The sequence below is a fragment of the Pelobates fuscus genome, chromosome 1, assembly GCF_036172605.1.
Source record: "Pelobates fuscus isolate aPelFus1 chromosome 1, aPelFus1.pri, whole genome shotgun sequence".
NCBI classification, from domain to species: Eukaryota; Metazoa; Chordata; class Amphibia; order Anura; family Pelobatidae; genus Pelobates; species Pelobates fuscus.
The window spans coordinates 375,811,992-375,831,115 of NC_086317.1; the positions used below are offsets into that span (position 1 = coordinate 375,811,992).

General features: G+C 41.3%; 1 protein-coding gene across 2 annotated transcripts in view; it reads right to left on the minus strand.

The window, feature by feature from the left end:
• Positions 1 to 19,124, minus strand: part of ENOX1 (ecto-NOX disulfide-thiol exchanger 1) — a 597,059-nt gene that overhangs the window by 514,060 nt on the left and 63,875 nt on the right. For both annotated transcript variants that reach the window (XM_063425978.1, XM_063425979.1), the window contains exon 2: positions 3,738 to 3,796. The gene's annotated coding sequence lies outside the window, so the exon portion shown is untranslated. The remainder of the gene's footprint in view (positions 1 to 3,737; positions 3,797 to 19,124) is intronic.

Sequence of the window (19,124 nt, forward strand, 5' to 3'; positions counted from 1 at the left end):
GCAAACCACAGCAAAATACTAGCTCTCTATTATTCCATGTATAAGAATACATGAAATGAAGAACAGGCATGGGATAAGGAAGCAGATAACACTGAACATCAGGGGTGGCCCGAAATGAAGATCCACCAATTTTTTCAGAACTATAACTCCCTAGATGAGTTGCAGGCTGACAAAGGATCATGGGAGTGGGCTACCATATGGCTTTTGCTGGTATGCAAGCTCCACAAACCCCAGTCTTCCTTCTGCATTCTAGATCCTCAACCAAACAACCAAATGAAAAAAGCAACACACAAATAATACCATAAAACATATCAGCATCGATGTGCTCCTGGAGCCAGGTAGGGCCACATGAGCTTGGTGCACCTGGTACTAAACGTTAACTATAAAGGTCCCATCTGGACAAACTGCGTGGATAGGATTCATTATGCAGCTATAACTGTGTACTATATCTGACACAGCACTACATACAGAGGAATTGAATCCCTTTCGCATCCACCTGCTATCATTCTTCAAACCCTTCTTTACATGACATGCATTGCGTCTGTTCAGTTTATCCCCTCAGTTTGGGGACTTTGCTGTTATGGAAAAGAACATTGAGAATCGTTGAAATAAAAAACAAGCCTTACATACTGTTCTTACTTATTTATAACAATTACCAACATGATGAACAGGTGCCATGTGCATTAGGTTATTATGTCACTGACATCCACAGGGCAATTTTACAATTTCTTTCTTTCAGGAACAGTTTGAGATGTATTTGTGGGGTAATTTAACCCTAATGTATTAAATACCAGAGCAATTTTGGATATTTTTTTTTGTTTTAAACTCACTCATTACATGTTGGTTTTCAAAGGAGAAAAATATAGACACTTATATTTACAGGTTTTGCCTATTACCATTTACATAAAACTAGCGCATTCAAAGTACTCAAAAACATATATTAATTAATATATCTTGATTTTGAGATACCTACATAAAATGGCAGAGCTATCGTAGAGAGGGCCATGCATTTGTGAATAGTGTGTTTTCATTTGAAAGTAATCATGTTCTGACATGACACACATATGCACTGATAGATACACACACACACACACTCACACAAACAGATATATATATATATACACACACACATATATATATATATACATATACATATACACATACATACATACACACACACACATATATATACATACACAGACACTGATCAGCCACAACATTAAAACCACTAACAGGTGATGTGATTAACAATTAGTTACAATGGCAGCTGTCAATGGGTGGGATATGTTAAGCAGCAAGTGAACCGTCAATTCTTGAATTTCATGTGTTAGAAGCAGGAAATATAGGCAAGTGAAAAGATCTGAGTGACTTTGACAAGGGCCAGACAGTGATGGCTAGATAACTAGGTCAGAGCATCTCCAAAATAGCAAGCCTTGTGGGGTGTTCCCAGTATGCAGTGGTCAGTGCCTACCAAAAGTGGTGCAAGGAAAAACAAACAGTAAACAGTGTCAAGGTTGCCCAAGTCTCATTGATGCACATGGGAAGCAACGACTAACCCATATCTTCCAATCACACAGAAGAGCTACTGTAGCTCAAATTGCTGAAACACTTAATGCTGGCCGTGATGGAATGGTGTCAGAACACAGATTGCTGTGTATGGGGGCTATGTAACTGCATACCGGTCAGAGTGCCCATGATGACCGCACCGGCGAAAGTGCCTTTAATGGGGACGTGAGCGTTAGAACTGAACCATGAAGCAATGGAAGAGGGTTGTCTGGTATGATGAAGCAAGTTTTCTTTTACATTAGATTAGTGCATGTGCGTCGTTTATTTAAGGAAGAGATGGCAGCAGGATGCACTACGGGAAGAAGGCAGGCCGGCGGAGGCAGTGTTATGTCTTCTGCAATGTTCTGCTAGGAAACCTTTGCTCCTGGAATTCATGTGGATGCTACTTTTACTCGTACCACCTACTTAGAGATTGTTGCAGATCACACACAACCCTCCCTTCATGGCAGTGGTGTTCACGGATAGAAGTGGCCTCTTTCAGCAGGATAGTGCTGCCACACTGCAAAAAATGTTCAGGAGTGAATTGAGGAATATGACAAAGAGTTCAAGGTGTTGCCTTGGTCTCCAAATTCCCCATATCTCAATTTGATTGTGCATCTGTGGTATGTACTTGAACAACAAATCTAATCCATCCAAAGCACCACCTCTCAACTTGCAGGACTTAAAGGATCTGCTTCTAATGCCTTGGTTCCAGATACCACAAACACGTTCAGAAGTCTAGTGGAGTCCATGGTTACACACAGCATAGCTGTTTTGTCAACAAGAAGGTGGCCTACATGATTGGGCAGGTAGTTTTGATGTTGTGGCTGAACAATACACACATATATATATATATATATATATATATATATATATATATATATATATATATATATATATATATATGCTATAATAGGACCTGTCAAGAATAGGATACATTGTAGCAGGCTTATGCAATTTATGATCATATACTGTAACAAAACCACCATTATGTCTGCCTAGGTGAGGTGTTTTTTTTTTTTTGGTTTTTTTTTAGAGGTTTTTCTTTACTTAATACCAAATTTTAGCTAATTGAAAGCAGAAATACAAAATTTAGGCTGTAACAACAAACAGCAAACTGTTAGACTGAATTTAAAGGACCACTATAGTGCCAGGAAAACATACTCGTTTTCCTGGCACTATAGTGCCCTGAGGGTGCCCCCATCCTCAGGGTCCCCCTCCCGCCCGGCTCTGGAAAGGGGAAAAGGAGTAAAACTTACCATTTTCCAGCGCTGGGTGGGGAGCTCTCTGCCTCCGATCCTCCTCCGTTCCGCCCCTTCGGCTGAATGCGCACGCGCGGCAAGAGCTGCGCGCGCATTCAGCCGGTCGCATAGGAAAGCATTATCAATGCTTTCCTATGGACGCTTGCGTGCTCTCACTGTGATTTTCACAGTGAGAATCACGCAAGCGCCTCTAGCGGCTGTCAATGAGACAGCCGCTAGAGGCTTTGGGGGAAGGCTTAACCCATTTATAAACATAGCAGTTTCTCTGAAACTGCTATGTTTATAAAAAAAATGGGTTAACCCTAGCTGGACCTGGCACCCAGACCACTTCATTAAGCTGAAGTGGTCTGGGTGCCTAGAGTGGTCCTTTAAATAAAGCCCTTTTTGCTTAAATTTCGCAATTTGGTACGTAAAGTAAAGTAAAAACATTCACACACACAAAAAAAAATAGAATTTGCAGCCATACACTCCATACCTGGTGCTTCAGTATAAAGTAGAATAAGAAGAACCTTTTTTGGAGTGTATACACACACACACAAATTAACTGCATATTGTACTTTTTGTAATGAATGTTTAGTCTGTGCTGAATTATTATTTATCATTATTAATAATAAAGTGCAAAAGATTTCATAGCGCTGTACAATGGGTGGACTAACTGACAAGTAATTGTAACCAGACAAGTTGGACATACAAGAACAGAGGGGTCAAGGGCCCTACTCGATCGGCTTACATGCTAGAGGGAGTGGGAGAAACAAAAGGCAGGGGTAGAAAAGTTGGTTGCTAGGATAGTATTAACTAAGGCGTTTTTTAGTTTTTAGTTTTGTTGTTATTCAACATTTGCAGCATTATGGAGAAATCTAGATTGTAAAATATTTGTTTTCAAGCTGATAAACATAGCGACGTATATGACATAATTAAATAAGGATTTACCTTTTTAATGGTCCATGATGTCTCTACTTTGAAAAGGTTATCACATTTGGACAAGAAACCTGCAAAGATCAAAAGATAAATGTAAGAACTATGTACAACTGAATAATACAGGATATTTATTTAGCAGAGCATAATCTATAAATCATGTTAATCGTACATAATTGTATCTGAAAAAAATGGCAGTAGGATATATCAGCTTGGATTCCACACTTTTGGTACTATTTTAATAATCCCTTATCTTGACATTTCAAATGTTTTCCATGTTTATAAAATGAAATCAGAGAAAAAGCATGTCAAAATAAACTAACAAGAGCACTGACATTAATATTTCCAGTGGAATACTTAAAGGGACACCATTGTCACGAGAACAAATACAGCTTATTGGATTTGTTCTGGTGAGTAGAATCATTACCTTCAGGCTTTTTGCTGTAAACACTGTCTTTTCAGAGAAAATGCAGTGTTTACATTACAGCCTAGTGATAACTTCACTGGCCACTCCTCAGATAGCTGTAAGAGATCCTTCCTGGGCCATGGCTGCCTAAAATGCATCCAAACATTCAGTGTCTCCTCCCTCTGCATGCAGACACTGAACTTTCCTCATGGAGATTCATTGGTTCAAGTCATCTCTATGTGGAGATGCTGATTGGCCAAGGCTGTGTTTGAATCATGCTGGCTCTGCCCCTGATCTGCCTCTTTGTCAGTCTCAACCAATCCTATGGAGAAGCATTGTGATTGGCTCAGACTACCACTTCTAATTATGTCAGCAGACAGCATTATTTTCTGAGGCAAACAGCATGCAGATCTACAGCTTCAGGCTTGAATACAGTAAGATTTTGCTATATTTATGGAGGCATGAGGGGCCCAGGGGGACTAGATGGTGGTTTTAACACTATAGGGTCAGGACTTTCAGAACTCCTGCTGTTGTCTCATTCCCCAACATTACCAACATTGTGAATTACAATGTCTATCTCCTCTCAGTCCTGCACATGTGTGAAGCGCATCTGCTGTACCCTTGCATGGTCTGAACGCCCTGCATTTACTTTGAGCAGTGCAAGTCCATATAATGATGCATTAAAGCCAAGTATTCTACTGACTTTGTCTCTGGTATCCCCAGAAGTGAGACACCAGACAACAAACACAGGATAGTCCCGACTGGTGGCCCCTGCCCAGACAAATTTGGGACTGTTGGTCAGTATGCTACCAAGGAGACAGTTTGGATGGCAACTCCTCACCCATCCTAGCCTATCATTGCAGCCCACCTTGAATAGCTATGATTGGCTAGAAGCACTGTGCTTGCCCATGGCCAGCACTCCCATGCTATCATTGTCACTCTAGATTCAATGTGAGCATAATTGGAAGTAGTGTTATCAGTGTTGCTTACAATGGTGCAGGCAATGACACCCGAGGCTCATACTACCAAAACCAGTATAAAGAACTAAGAGTGCCTCATTATTACTCCACCAACCTTAGGCAGGTATGTGTCATGTTCCTGCATCAACAAAACAATAAGACTTTTCAAACTATAATTTTTTTTTACTTTCCCCCACAAACGGTTTCTGTTGTCGTGGTAATCTGCCTGATTTAATGTTTACTCCACACACATCAATACTTCTGAATACCTTAAAGATTAATTCCATTGATATCACCTTCCCAACCATTTTTGTCCTCTATGGATCTAACTTTTAAACTTTGTGTTACTTCCCTATGTACAAAAATAAAAAAGGAATGGGTGCCATTTGATTTATGAACCCATTCCGGTAAATTGATTTACAATTTTGCATATGATTGTATTCCGTAGACTTGTAACACACATGGAAGTTTGTCCTCCAGTATGAGTGAGCTTGTGTCACAATAAGTCAGCCTCTTGAAAGCATTATGTGGGAGCGCTGTTGCCTTTCATCTTTTAGCTGTAATCTTTTTTTCAAATACTGATCCTTTTTTTTCCTTATTGAAGTTTCAAATGTATTAAACAACTGCACCATTTACTGCGATTTAAAGCAGATATGCACAGAAGGGCACAAATCACTTTCAAGACAGCAGCAATATCAAAACCCATAATTATTATGAGACAGGCATTCGATGGAAAAATCAATGCATTTTAATAGAGCACAAAGTGGTAAAAATATCTGCAAGGTGACCTGTTCTGCTTTCTTATGGACAACCACGTCCTAGTCTGCCTTTTATAACTACAGAGGTAGTCTCAATGAGTTCAGTGCACCTCCTCTTTTATGTACCAAAAGTATAACATCAATAATAATGTCAAAACCTTTCACCCATCAGAAAGACATTTTATTTTCACAGTAGAGAACACGTTCTTAGACAAGATTCATTCAAGGTCAGTCTCCTTCTTAACCAGTTCATTGACAGACAAATCAAGGCCAACTAATTCAGCCATCTAAGATTGTGTGTGTGTGTGTATATATATATATATCGACTGGATAGCACAGTGGTAATGTCAACGACGGTTCAAATCCCAGTCAGACCACTGTACCATTAAGTGTCTCTGGGCGAGACACCAAATGATATATACCCTGACCACCTCAATAATATGAGAGAAACACGAACCAAGAGAGTCATGCCGGCTTGGATTAACAAGGTCCACGTCAGATGCTAGGGAACCAAGGCAATCTGACGACAAGTGAGCTACTGGAACAAATCGTTCCTGGACACAGAGAGAGAACATAGGAGCTATGGATGAATAAGAAACCATCATCTACCCTAACACCAAAACAGCTGGTTACACAATGTTTGATCATCTTCAAGTGAAATCTAGTGTCACAACTGGAAATAAATGGACTACAGAAAAAATCAACCATACACCATGAGGCGGAAGACATTCCCATACCCACATTCTTACCTGCAGAGAATTGTTAACCTCAATCCATACCCCAAGATGGCATAACAACAGTCATTGACCTGCAGACAAGACTACCGAAGATCACTTGAAAGCAACCACCAGACAGCATACTAGATGCAGGTAATGAAGCATTGTCCACAATCACATCACAATCACAGCAACCAACATGCTCATACATGCCACAGCATTGGTCCTCCAGCTACTTGACTACAAGATGAAGCTCAAAGAGAAGCAATGCCCACCATGGAGACTACGACTGGAAGCCAAGATAAAGGCAGCACAGAAGGAAGTTAGTAAGCTAGATCAACTTAACAGAGATGGAAAGATCAAAGATAGATCCTGCCTGCTGCGGAAGTACAAGGATATGCCCATACCGGAAGCGCTGGAAAAAGCTAAGCAACGACTGACAGCACTGGCAACCAGACTGAGCAGATACACCAGAGAAGCAGAGGCTAAGATAATCAATGCCCTCTTTACCAAATAACCATCCAAGGTGTATGCATAGCTACAGGGTAACCACCACATCTACTCGCAAGACCCACCCTGAGCTGAGACTGAACAGTACTGGAAGAATATCTGGGAGCAAGAAGCATCTCATAACACCGAGGCCCCGTGGCTACTAGACCTGAAAGCAGACCACTGCATGCTGTCATCATCACAGTCGAAGATATCCAACAACGAGCAGCACACATGAAGAGCTGGTCAGCCCCAGGACCTGACATAATCCACAACTACTGGATGAAGAAGTTAACAACACTGCATTAACGCCTAGCAGCACAAATGAACCAGCTACTAGCAACAGGCTCCCACCCTGACTGGCTAACACAAGGCAGAACAATACTGGTCATGAAGAACCCTCACAAGGGAAAAGCACCATCCAACTACCGACCAATAACCTCCCTCCCACAACATGGAAACTCCTGAGAGGCATATTAGCCTCCAAGATCCAAGGGCATATGAGTCAATATATGAGCAATACTCAGAAGGGGATTGGAAAAAACACCAGAGGATCACAACATCAACTACTGGTAGACCAAGCAGTCACAAGGGATTCTAAGACCAGACAGACCAATCTGTGTACGGCCTGGGTTGACTACAAGAAATCCTATGACACAATACCACACACATTGATACTGGAATGCTTGGCTCTCTCAAGGTCAGCAAGACAATAAGAGCACAACAAGAACTCGATGGGCAAACAACTCTGGAAGCCAACTTCAGGACAATAACTCAAGTGAACATCAAATGTGGCATATACCAAGGGGATGCGCCATCCCCAATGCTGTTCTGCATAGGCCTCAACCCCCTTAGCCAGATCATCAAGAAGAGTGGATACGGATACAGTTTCAAGAGTGGAGCTAGTATCAGCCACCTTTTCTATGATAGCGGATGATGGCAAAAAGAGGGAAGGTGATCAGGACAGAAGGAGTTAAGGTTTCAGAAGGCCAAATAGAAGATTTAGAGAACAGCTACAAGTACCTGGCAACCATGAGGAAGAGGGAAGGAGGATAGCAACATCCAAGTACCTCCAAAGAGTCAGACAGGTCCTGCAGTCCCAGCTCAATGACAAGAACAAGATCCAAGCCATCAACACATTTGCCCTACCAATCATCAGATACCCATCTGGAATAATAACGCGGCCAAGAGAAGAACTGGTCACCATGGATGACAAGACCAGGAAACTAATCACTATGAATGGAGGATTCCACCTGAAATACAGAACCCAGAGACTGTATACCTGCCGGAAGGAAGGAGGTCGTGGGCCTGATTAGTGTCAAGGCCACAGTCCTGAATGAAACACAGAGCGTCCACAAGTACATCACAAAGATGGCTCCCAAAGATGAACTGCTAAGGGAATGCCTGAGAAAAAGAGGAGGTTCCATGGGGTGTACCACCGGCAGATAGTGGATGTGGCTCACATGACAAAATCCTACCAGTGGTTGGAAAAGGCAGGACTGAAAGACACAGAGGCACTAATCCTAGCAGCACAGGAGCAGGCACTCAGCACCAGATCAATAGAAGCTGGAGTCTACCACACCAAGCAAGACCCAAGGTGCAGACTGTGCAAAGAGGTCTCAGACAGTCCAGCACCTAGTAGCTGGATACCGAACCATCTGCACAGAATATGGATTGGACATGCTTAAGTCCAGATGGGAGATACCACAAAGGGTTATTGAGAATGACAGGGCTATGATCCTTGGGACTTCAAGATACAGACAGACAAGCAAGTGCTGGTCAACCGACCAGACATTGTAGTGGTAGACAAGGAATGAAAGACTGCAGTCATGGTGGATGTGGCAATACCCAGTGATTATAACATCAGGAAGAAGGAACATGAGAAGGTGAACAAATACCAAGGACTGAAAGAAGAACTAAAAAGGATGTGGAAAGTGAAGGCAGTAGTGATAGGAGCACTCAGGGCTGTGACTCCCAAGCTGGGGGAGTGGCTTCAACAGATTCCAGGTGGGACATCTGAGATTGCTGTCCAGAAGAGTGCAGTTCTAGCAACAGCTAAGATACTACGTATAACCCTCAAACTCCCAGGCCTCTGGTAAAGGATCCGAGAATGAGGAATAAACATACCACCCAGGAGGGGTGAGAAAATCTATTTATTTATTTTTCTCTTCTTCTTTTTTACATGCAGTCAGCCCAAACCACAACAAACATACACAAATGTATACTTCAATATTTTATTTTATTATTTGAAAACATTCTACAATTTTAAAGGGACACTATAGTCACCTGAACAACTTTAGCTTAATGAAGCAGTTTTGGTGTATAGAACATGCCCCTGCAGCCTCACTGCTAAATCCTCTGCCATTTAGGAGTTAAATCCCTTTGTTTTTGAACCCTAGTCACACCTCCCTGCATGTGACTTGCACAGCCTTCCATGAACACTTCCTGTAAACAGAGCCCTATTTACGCTTTCTTTATTTCAAGTTCTGTTTAATTAAGATTTTCTTATCCCCTGCTATGTTAATAGCTTGCTAGACACTGCAAGATCCTCCTGTATGTGATTAAAGTTCAATTTAGAGATTGAGATACAATTATTTAAGGTAAATTACATCTATTTGAAAGTGAAAACAGTTTTTTTTTTTTTATGCAGGCTCTGTCAATCATAGCCAGGGGAGGTGTGGCTAGGGCTGCATAAACAGAAACAAAGTGATTTAACTCCTAAATGACAGTGAATTGAGCAGTGAAACTGCTGGGGAATGATCTATACACTAAAATGGCTTTATTTAGCTAAAGTAATTTAGGTGACTATAGTGTTCCTTTAATGACAAAATAATGGATTATCTTTTTTTTGGCTTGACTTCATGAACAAAGATTTAGGAAGTGGGATATCCACGTCTGCTGCAGACTCCCTGGTGGCTGACGAGGCCACTTCGGGACAGGCAGATCCGGAGGCAGCATCTGTAAGGGAAAATCTGGTCTGACTTTGTCACAGTTCTTCCTTTGTTTCTTTCTATTCTCAAGACCTGCCCTGCATGCTACTTGAAGGAGAAGATTGTCCAATGAATGATGAGTCTCCAAGTCTTGTGATCAGAGTTTAGAGCAGATCACTGACAATAGTCAATGTGATGGGTACAAAGGTATTTCTTCAGAGAGTCCTTGTAACTTCTTCTTAGGTGCTTCTCTGTTGCACTGCCCAGTTCGCTATATAGCACAACCTTGGGTAGGTGATGATCTTCCATCCTGGAGACATGGTCTGCCCAGCGCAACTGCGACTTCAAAAGCATAGCCTTGATGCTGGTGGTCTCTGCTTGTTCAAAAACTTTGATATTGGTCATGATGTTATTCAAATGAATGTTAAGGATTTTGTGGATGCAGCATTAGCGAAAGCGTTTAAGGAGTCGCAGGTGCTGGCAATAGGTAACACATGACTCAGAGCCGTACACACTGATCTTTGTGATTCTCTTCAGATGCTTGTTGTTCCAGACTCCTATGAAGTCTGCAGAACATTCTGTTTGACTTTTCCAGTCTGCTTTCTATCTCTATGTTGATCTCGGTGTCTGAAGAGATGATGCACCCAAGGTAGCTGAACTGATGGGCTGCCTTCAGCTCTGATTTGCCAGTGGTGATGATAATCTTAATGAGGTGCAGGCTGGTAGAGGATTGATTTTCATGTATCTGAATAATCGTATTAAGAAACTTAGGAGGACATTCTAGGTGTTCCAAGATTTGCCATATACCTTTTCTGCTCACAGCGTTGAACACTTTGGTGAGGTCAACAAACGTCACATACAATGCCATGTTCTGTTACAAAGATTTCTCTTGGAGATGTCTGAGAACAAATACCATATCATTGGTGCTCCTTCTAGCTTTAAAGCCACATTGGCTCTCTGGGAAGAGTTATTCTGAAGTGGTGGGTACCAGTCTGTACCTCTTAAGTACCCTCTCAAGTATTTTTCCTGCATCAGATATAGTTGAAGCTTTCAGACTGTTTTCCTTTGTTCTTTTACAGGGTAATGCTTATAGCGTCACCAAGGTCCTGTGGTAGATTGCCTTGTTCCCAGCACCAGACAAAGAAATCATACTTCAGGTGGAATTCCATTGACTCCAGTTTTCAGCTGCTTAACAGCCTTTACAATCTCTGTTTATTTTTTGGTTATTGAGGGATGCAATGGAGTGCAAAAACTTGGATCATGTGGTTGATACTTAAGAGAGACTGGAAATGTTCCAACCGCCGGTTCAGGATTGACAACTTGTCTTTGTTTGACCAACTGCACTGTGCAAGGGATTCTGTACCGGGTGTGAAGTGCCATACATACCCACTAATGAATGCACTGTGAATTTTTTATTTTTTATATTCTTCATTTTTGTAGTGCACAGCGTAACAATCAGAGTACACAGACAATTCCTCATGGGTATACTCAGCAATCATATAGTGGTAACATAGTATAAAATGTCATGAAATACTGCACTTTTTATATTTATGGTAGCTAAAGAAAATCCAACAAGTATAGCTGGCATATCTATATGTTTCCAGCTGGGGAGAGATCTTGTCAGAGGGGAGATGCTGGAAATTATGAGTGACAGACATTTATGTTCTTAGGCTGGCTATCTAGATATAATCATAAGAGCTGGCGAGTAGTGCTGATTATGATTTAGGAAGCAGGCTAGGTGACCATGGTAGTACTGACTATGCCAGGCTTAGAAAAGTGGGGTGAGTTATTCTATATTCAGGCCAGTCATACAATGGTATTTTTACTACTGAACCTACAGCTGAAGAAAGTCACGCCATTTCCTATACATACGAACATATTGAAAAGTCATTGAGCAAAATAAACAGCTTAAAACCAAATAGAATCCTGGGACCTCTTAAAAATACAGGTTGAGGTAAGGGAATCAGCCGATGCCCCTTCGTGAGGCAGGGTTTCCAAGTACCACAGATGGGAACCTCTTCAAGGAACTCCAGCTTGGTAGCTGGCGGGTACAGGTGTTAAGGGACCATATGCCATGTGGACGTGGTCCTAGAGGGGCCCCTTAGAGTCTGTCAAGCAGTTGCCGGGGTGTGGCCTATTACCCCCATTTTGGGCCGGTATGGCAGGCTGGAGCGTTGCTGGGGCTGGACATATGTCTTCTACCTGCGTAGGGTGAGACATTTCTTTCACCTCTTGATGCGCCGATCGTTCTGCACGTTTTCCAGTCTTGAGATTCTCAGCAGAGTCTCAGCTTGTAGGTGCGTTAGGCTCCTGCATACCCTTGGGGTTGCTGCAGGGGCCCGGCTTAATGGATGCTATGATGACTTCTGCTTTACTGCTCGAGGCCTGCCTGTGGCGTCCCACATAGGCAATGCTCGTGTGTGACCCGGGGGTGAAGTAAGGTCATGTGGTCATTGCACAGACGCCCCGGGGGAACCGGGAGTCTGTTTCCCTGCACTGGCGCTCTCTTGGTGGTCTCCTGGGCCTGGCCCTGAGAGAGACCTCCGCTGGTACTTAACCCTCGTGGTTGTGAGCTCATGGGGGATTGCTGCGTTATTCCGCCAGGTCTCCTGCAGGGTGCATTGGGGAGGTGAGTGAGGCGGCTTGTCAGCAGCTGAGGGTGTCATACGGGCTTCAAGCTTCTCCCAGAAGGCAGTGAATATGTTATGTAATCTTAGCTCCGTTTCCCGCCATGAGTTAGTGGGGTCAGCGGTGTGGCAGGCATCCAACATTTTTAGAGGCCGCAGAGATAGTGGGCTCAGGACTTCTTGGAGCTTGTAATGACTCATTACTTTGCAGAGGGGTCATGTAGGGGTAGACCGGAATGATCCCCACCGGTCCAAAGGGGGGGGAACGAGGGCTCACCTCCAGATCCCCAGCTTGGTGTCGCCTCTGGGGAGCGGCCGTCTCCCCAGCGCCCGCCATGCTGGTAGGCCGCACCATGATTAGGGCTCGATCTGTCGCTTGAGAGGTGTCTGTTCGCCTCGATGCCCTCTCTCGTGTGGTGGCCTTGTAACCTCGATTGAGTGCCGGTGTGGCAGTGAAATTTAGCTTTGATTGCCCAGTTTAGCAGGAGCTGCTGAGATGAACGTCCTCATAGCTCTGCGGTCAGGCCCCGTCCCCTGCACTGTGAATTTATGCTTTGTGCTTATTGCAAAATTATTTTGAAGAGTAGACTACAATTTACTGTAGCTTTTTCCCAGAATAGTATTTATTAATATGCACAAGATATGAAATCTTTTGTTCCCCTCAAATAAAAATTACTTACAAACAAAATTAAGGGGCTGAGATATAATAGCAACATAAAAGGTAAAGTCTATATGAAGTGTTAATTAGATTCATTGTAAATATTAGTTCAGAAAGAAAACTGGTCACCCAATTACTTCCAGAAAATATACAGATAACTGCTCTACAATCCAACATACAGTCTTGATAACAGAATTGTTCTGTTATAGTTGATAATTATGGAATGACAAAACAATCCCCAAAAGAAAAGGTTGGTTTTTTTTTAAATATACTACTTACATAAGAAAACAGAAGTCATGTAAAAATATTTACCTACTACTTTAACTTCTTAAAGGTACAATCATAACTTGTGCATTTGATAGGCTCTGGACATGTATTCATGTTGAGCTTTTCTCGCTTTTCAAATCTCTTAAAGGAACACTCTATGGAGTGATTTTGTTGCATAGATCAGTGTTCCCCAACCCAGTCCTCATGGATCACCAACAGTCCAGGTTTTTTTCAGTATATCCATTGGAATAAAACAGAGAAATACATAAATCCTGGACTGTTGGTGGTCCCTGAGGACTGGGCTGGGGAACACTGGTATAGATCATGCAGTTTTATTGCTCAGTTATCTTCTATTTAGGAGTTAAAGCGGGTCTGTCATGGCCCAAATCATTTTTTTTTTATTACCCCACTATCCAATTTTTAACAGTCCCCTTAAATAATTGTAAATGCCAAATTCATCCGTATGTACTATTCATTCTTTTTTATTCGCTGTGCTGGATTCTCATTCCAGGCATCACCATCTTCTAATTACTGGCATTCAGAGCACCACTGACTTCCTCTGCCCAGAGTATGCGACGGGATCTAATTCATGCTTGCCTTAGGTTCCACCCTGTCAATATTGTCAAGCGTAGGAAAAATACATAAGACAACATAGCCCCTACTTTGTTTTATGTTTTTAAAAAGAAACAGATCAGAAAGAAAAGAACAGATTCTAAAAGAGGAAGTGAAGAAGACAGGATGGGAGAATGTTTCTTTAATTTAGAATTTCGTATCTCTAACAGCCTTGTGTGATTAAAGTTTAATTAACTAGCAGGAAAAAACTTCTACAGTAAACACACTATGCTGTAAGATTTGATTGAAAATTAAACGTTTTTCACATACGCTGTGCGAGTCAAAGCCTGGATAGCCTGCATTAACAAAAATAAAAAATGATTTAACGCCTAAACTGCAGGGAATTGAGCGGTTACACTTCTTCAAACCTTCAGATGCAGTGGAGGGGCAGAGCAATGGGTCACTATCTTCCAGTATTTGGACTTGAACTGTTCATTAATGGTTTTACTCCCACGGGTAAGACTGTGCTCTGAACCTCCTCGCACCATAACAACTTAATTACAAAGAAGTTTATAGTGCTCAGATTATCCCTTTAGGTTGGTTTGTTGCCCAGTTTCTGACTGGATCAAATTAAGGGTTTGACTTTAGATATTGTTAACAGATATATTGCATTCAAAGCATTTTAACTGAATTATTCGAATTATTGCCATACAGTCGTACATTTTTCAAAAATAAACATCTCTGGGTATTTCACAGTTGTGGATTATGAAACTTTTATCAAAGCCACTTTATTTAGAACAACACATTTTACATTCCCAAACCAATATCTAAATCTAATTTATTGCAGTTTAGTTAGCAGCATTATAGTGAGTTACACTGCTGTGGCATGCAGATACACCAATAGACGGCAAATATTCTAAGCTATGAGTAAAGGGGACAAGAGGCTAGACAGAAGGACAATAATCTTTGTATTCAAAAAAAAAAAGCCTTTTGTTTCAGAACAGCCACAATAGGAAGGCATGCTAAAAAGAAAAAAAATAAAGAAAAGTATTTGACCAAAGAAAGATATATCCTATTTGAATGCTGGGCTGGAAAATGTATCCCAAGAAAATAAAATAAAATGTATGAATATGTATTTATGTCTTCATGACAGCATCCTAAATTATGTTGTAGTTTAAAGATTCCTTCTACTAAGTATATAGTTTTAAAACAAAATTATATACTGTAAAAATGGAAAGAGTGGGAAGATATTACATCAATGTGAGAATAAAACAAAGGTATTACAAGGGCTGTAATTTCTGAGAAAACAAGAGGGTGTTCATGCGTACAACTGTAGGTATAAATCCAATAAACCAATCTTGATAAATAGAGAGCTTAATGCATCTAGACTACAGAAAATGTACATTAATAGAAAGAAACAACAAGCTAACTGAAATAATATGGAATATGAAGTGTCGATGCAATTTATAGGTTACAGATTTGAATTATATAAAGAAATGTCTTTACATCACTGTCACCATTTTAAAACAATCTTTGCACTTTTGTATTTTTTTTTTAATAACAAACTAACTGTGCATTCTCTAACACCAGGCATGGATCTCAGTCACAATATTGGTGTGTGACTGGCCTTGTTTAAGTGGTGATCTTTTGTACACTAAAATAGAGGCAATCAGCCTGCCAGTGAGGGTACCTACAGAGTCTTGATGATGAATTCATACAAGAGGAGTTTGCTGTTCCGAAAAAAAAAAAAATTGGGACGGAAAACTAAAATTGTAATGCTTTTAGACATATTCAATACACTGGACACTGGAGAATTTACTAGGTAATGGAATGTTTAGGCAAAAAAAGCAAATTACAATTCCTTCCATTTTTCCACAGTTCACCAAATTATACTTCTTAGACTTCAATGATATGCAAAGCTGGGCAGAAGATGAAGTTTAAAGGGGCACCGTGTTCTACACTGGTTACAGTGCAAAGATGTCTTTGGGTAACATCCGTCTGGTTTTAAGGAGTTCTCTCGGACCTAAAAACCATAGCCCTCTGCAGCAAGTCTGAGAAAGTGCCAATTTAATTTGTGTATTGTCCATCCAGTCTTGGAATGAAGTGATATATCGGAGAATTCCTGAGAGGCAGCCAGAAATCACCATGGGACAAAATGGCAACGGGGAGTATGAATCCTCCTGCTTTTCGGAGGGCATTTCTTCTGACCCGGGTGAGGGAGCTGCGGCCCAACTACCAAACGGTGTCTAACACCAAGACACCCCCCCACGGAGGAACCGGTCACGTCAGAACAACTGAAAGGAATGCTGGCAGAGCTGCGGCTGAATATCGCGGCTGACATGGCCTTCATCAAAGACGCCATTGAAGGCGCCTTCTCACAACTAACCCTGCTGGAGGCCTCCTCGACCACCCAGGACTCTAGAATAACCTAATTGGAGAAGCAAGCTCGTGCACTTCAGACACAACAAAAGGCCATTACCGACAGAATAGACACCACCGAAAATCAGAAACGGCGTTACAATTTGAAGATCCGACACTGTAAGCCTACCCGACTTGTCACATTTCATCTGCCGCCTGCTCAACACACTGCTACCACCAAAGCAGGTCAAGGCAAAGAAACTAGATGGCATGCTCCGGTTATCGAAACCGGGTACAAAACCACCAGTGGCCCACACCGACCTGATCATCCGCTTCATCCCCCCAAGGACAAGGCCATCCTTCTCGCAGCACTATGGGGACAGACTCCCCTCCTGTTTGAAGGCTCCTCACTCTCGTTCTTCCCAGACCTAACCCGAAGCACCACTGCATGGCGCAGGGCCCTACAACCACTCCTGCAAATCCTACAGCGACAGAATGTCCAATACAAATGAGGGCTTCCAAGAATACTCATCTTCATGCATCAGGGCACTTCGCACCGGGTAAAGACTACAGGAGCTGGACTCTAGACTACAACAGCTGGGCTTCACTACGCCACCAAGAACGGATGGAACGTGCTTATCACAGATGGACCCCTCTACCGTAGCAGAATTTGTTCCACACAGTGCCAAAAAGCCTTGAATATGGTGGCTTGAGCACCCTTTAAATACACCTTCACATTTAATCCTGCAAATTATAGTCTGTGGTACATTGATCACAATAGTTTTTATATGCTATGCTATACAATATTACATTTGAAAGCTTCTTATGCTATACTGCTGATGGATAGAGAGGGGGAGTTTAGCGACTTTTGTTACAGACCAACAGAAGATCAAAAGCAATTGAAACAAGCCCCAGATACATAAATAGGGTGGAAGCGCAAATGCTCTGGGGAAAATAAAATAAAAAAGAAAGATGAAAATGGGTTACTGGGTAGCAGGCCTAAGTAGGAGAACCTCAAACCTTTAACATAATCATATGAATAAAGAAATGAAGGCTGCGCAGGTGGGGGAAAGGGAAATAAATAAATAATAAAAAATATATATAAAAGAATAGAGCAATATGCACAACAAAATTGTGAAGTAGATTACCACATAAAATAACTCTCACCTGCGCACTATCTAGATTAGTACCATAGAAAGTGTAAATAGTAAATAAAATTTTACATGAATTTATTTATTAGCATAAAATCATAAGCATATTCTAAATTAAAATTACAAGTAAATGCTTTTCGCCTGTTGTAGCTTTATCAAAACTATAAACGCAGAACAGGCGAAGCGCGTTTGGCTGAAGAGAAAGTCTGACCGCCGCAGGTAGAAGTTGTCGGAAAAAAAGGGACCTCGTCTCACAACAATTCTCATACCCTGGGGAAGCTGAAACAAGTTAGGTATCCTGTCTTGGATCAGACTACCTACAGGATACACTATTAGAGGAGTGACTCCCAGTGTTTAGACACTGCATCCCTGTATGTGGGTATTAAGACTTTTTTTCTTTCTGGATCTATTGCTTACTAATTCCTGCTGCTAATCCTTATGTTGCACTGAGAAGTAATTGGCTGCTGTTTACCATACTATTTACGTCCTGCTAACCATTATTTGGACTTATACTGTTCATTTGCTGCTAAATAATGTCTGTACCTATGCCACTGGGGTTTTTTGTGCTGCTTTGTAAAAATGGTATCAGATGTTTTTACAAACTGTTTTACTGGGCATTTCAATGTAGACTATGTACATGATTGTATGCTAGTCACTATATTCATTTAAAAATGTATTTACTATTTACACACTCTATGGTACTACTCTAGCTAGTGAGCAAGTGGGAGTCCTTTTACGTGGTAATCCACTTAACAATTGTGTTGTGCATATAGCACTTGTCTTTTATATTTTGTATTTTTAAAAATGTATTTGTTTAGTTTTTTCCCCCTTTCATGAATCCCTTATATGTCAACGTGAACGGACACTAACCCTTGAGGAGGGAAATCTTCAAAATGCCTTTGGATGTCGAGGGGCTAAAGATCCTTAGTGACAATAACATCAGTATGGCCATTATTGAATGTATGGGCTATTGAGTGTATTTCCTAACTGCCAGTAATTTGCTAATTCTCCTGCGTGCTGCAGTCCTGCTATTTGTTCTACAAACCATAAAATATTTGCATTACAGTAGTAGTAGCAGCATATACACAATCAACCTGGTTAATTCTCTCAGGCTGTGTAAAAATGTTTACTTCCCAACAATGAATTCTTGGTATTAAAGTGCAGTGTTATGGTATAGTAAATTATGCAGGCAAACAAAGATTTTTTTATATATATATTTTTTTTTAATTCTGACAACATAGCCTTCTCTGCTGAGAACAGTGTGGCAGACTAGAGTAGTAGAATTCTAGGCCAATAGGGATGAAGTGGGAGAGTTCATACTCTGGTTGAAAAGCCAAAATGTTGGGTGTGAGGAGTGTTATGCTCTGATTGGGGACATTTTCTCAAGCATGGCCAATCACATTGCAGACAAAGCAAGAGTGGAGGAAGAAGTGAGGGAGTTTGTGTTAGTTTAGTGTAATGCTCATGGATACAATCTCTATGATTAAGTATATTTTTATTGTTTAAGCAGACATTATCGGATAAAGAAGTT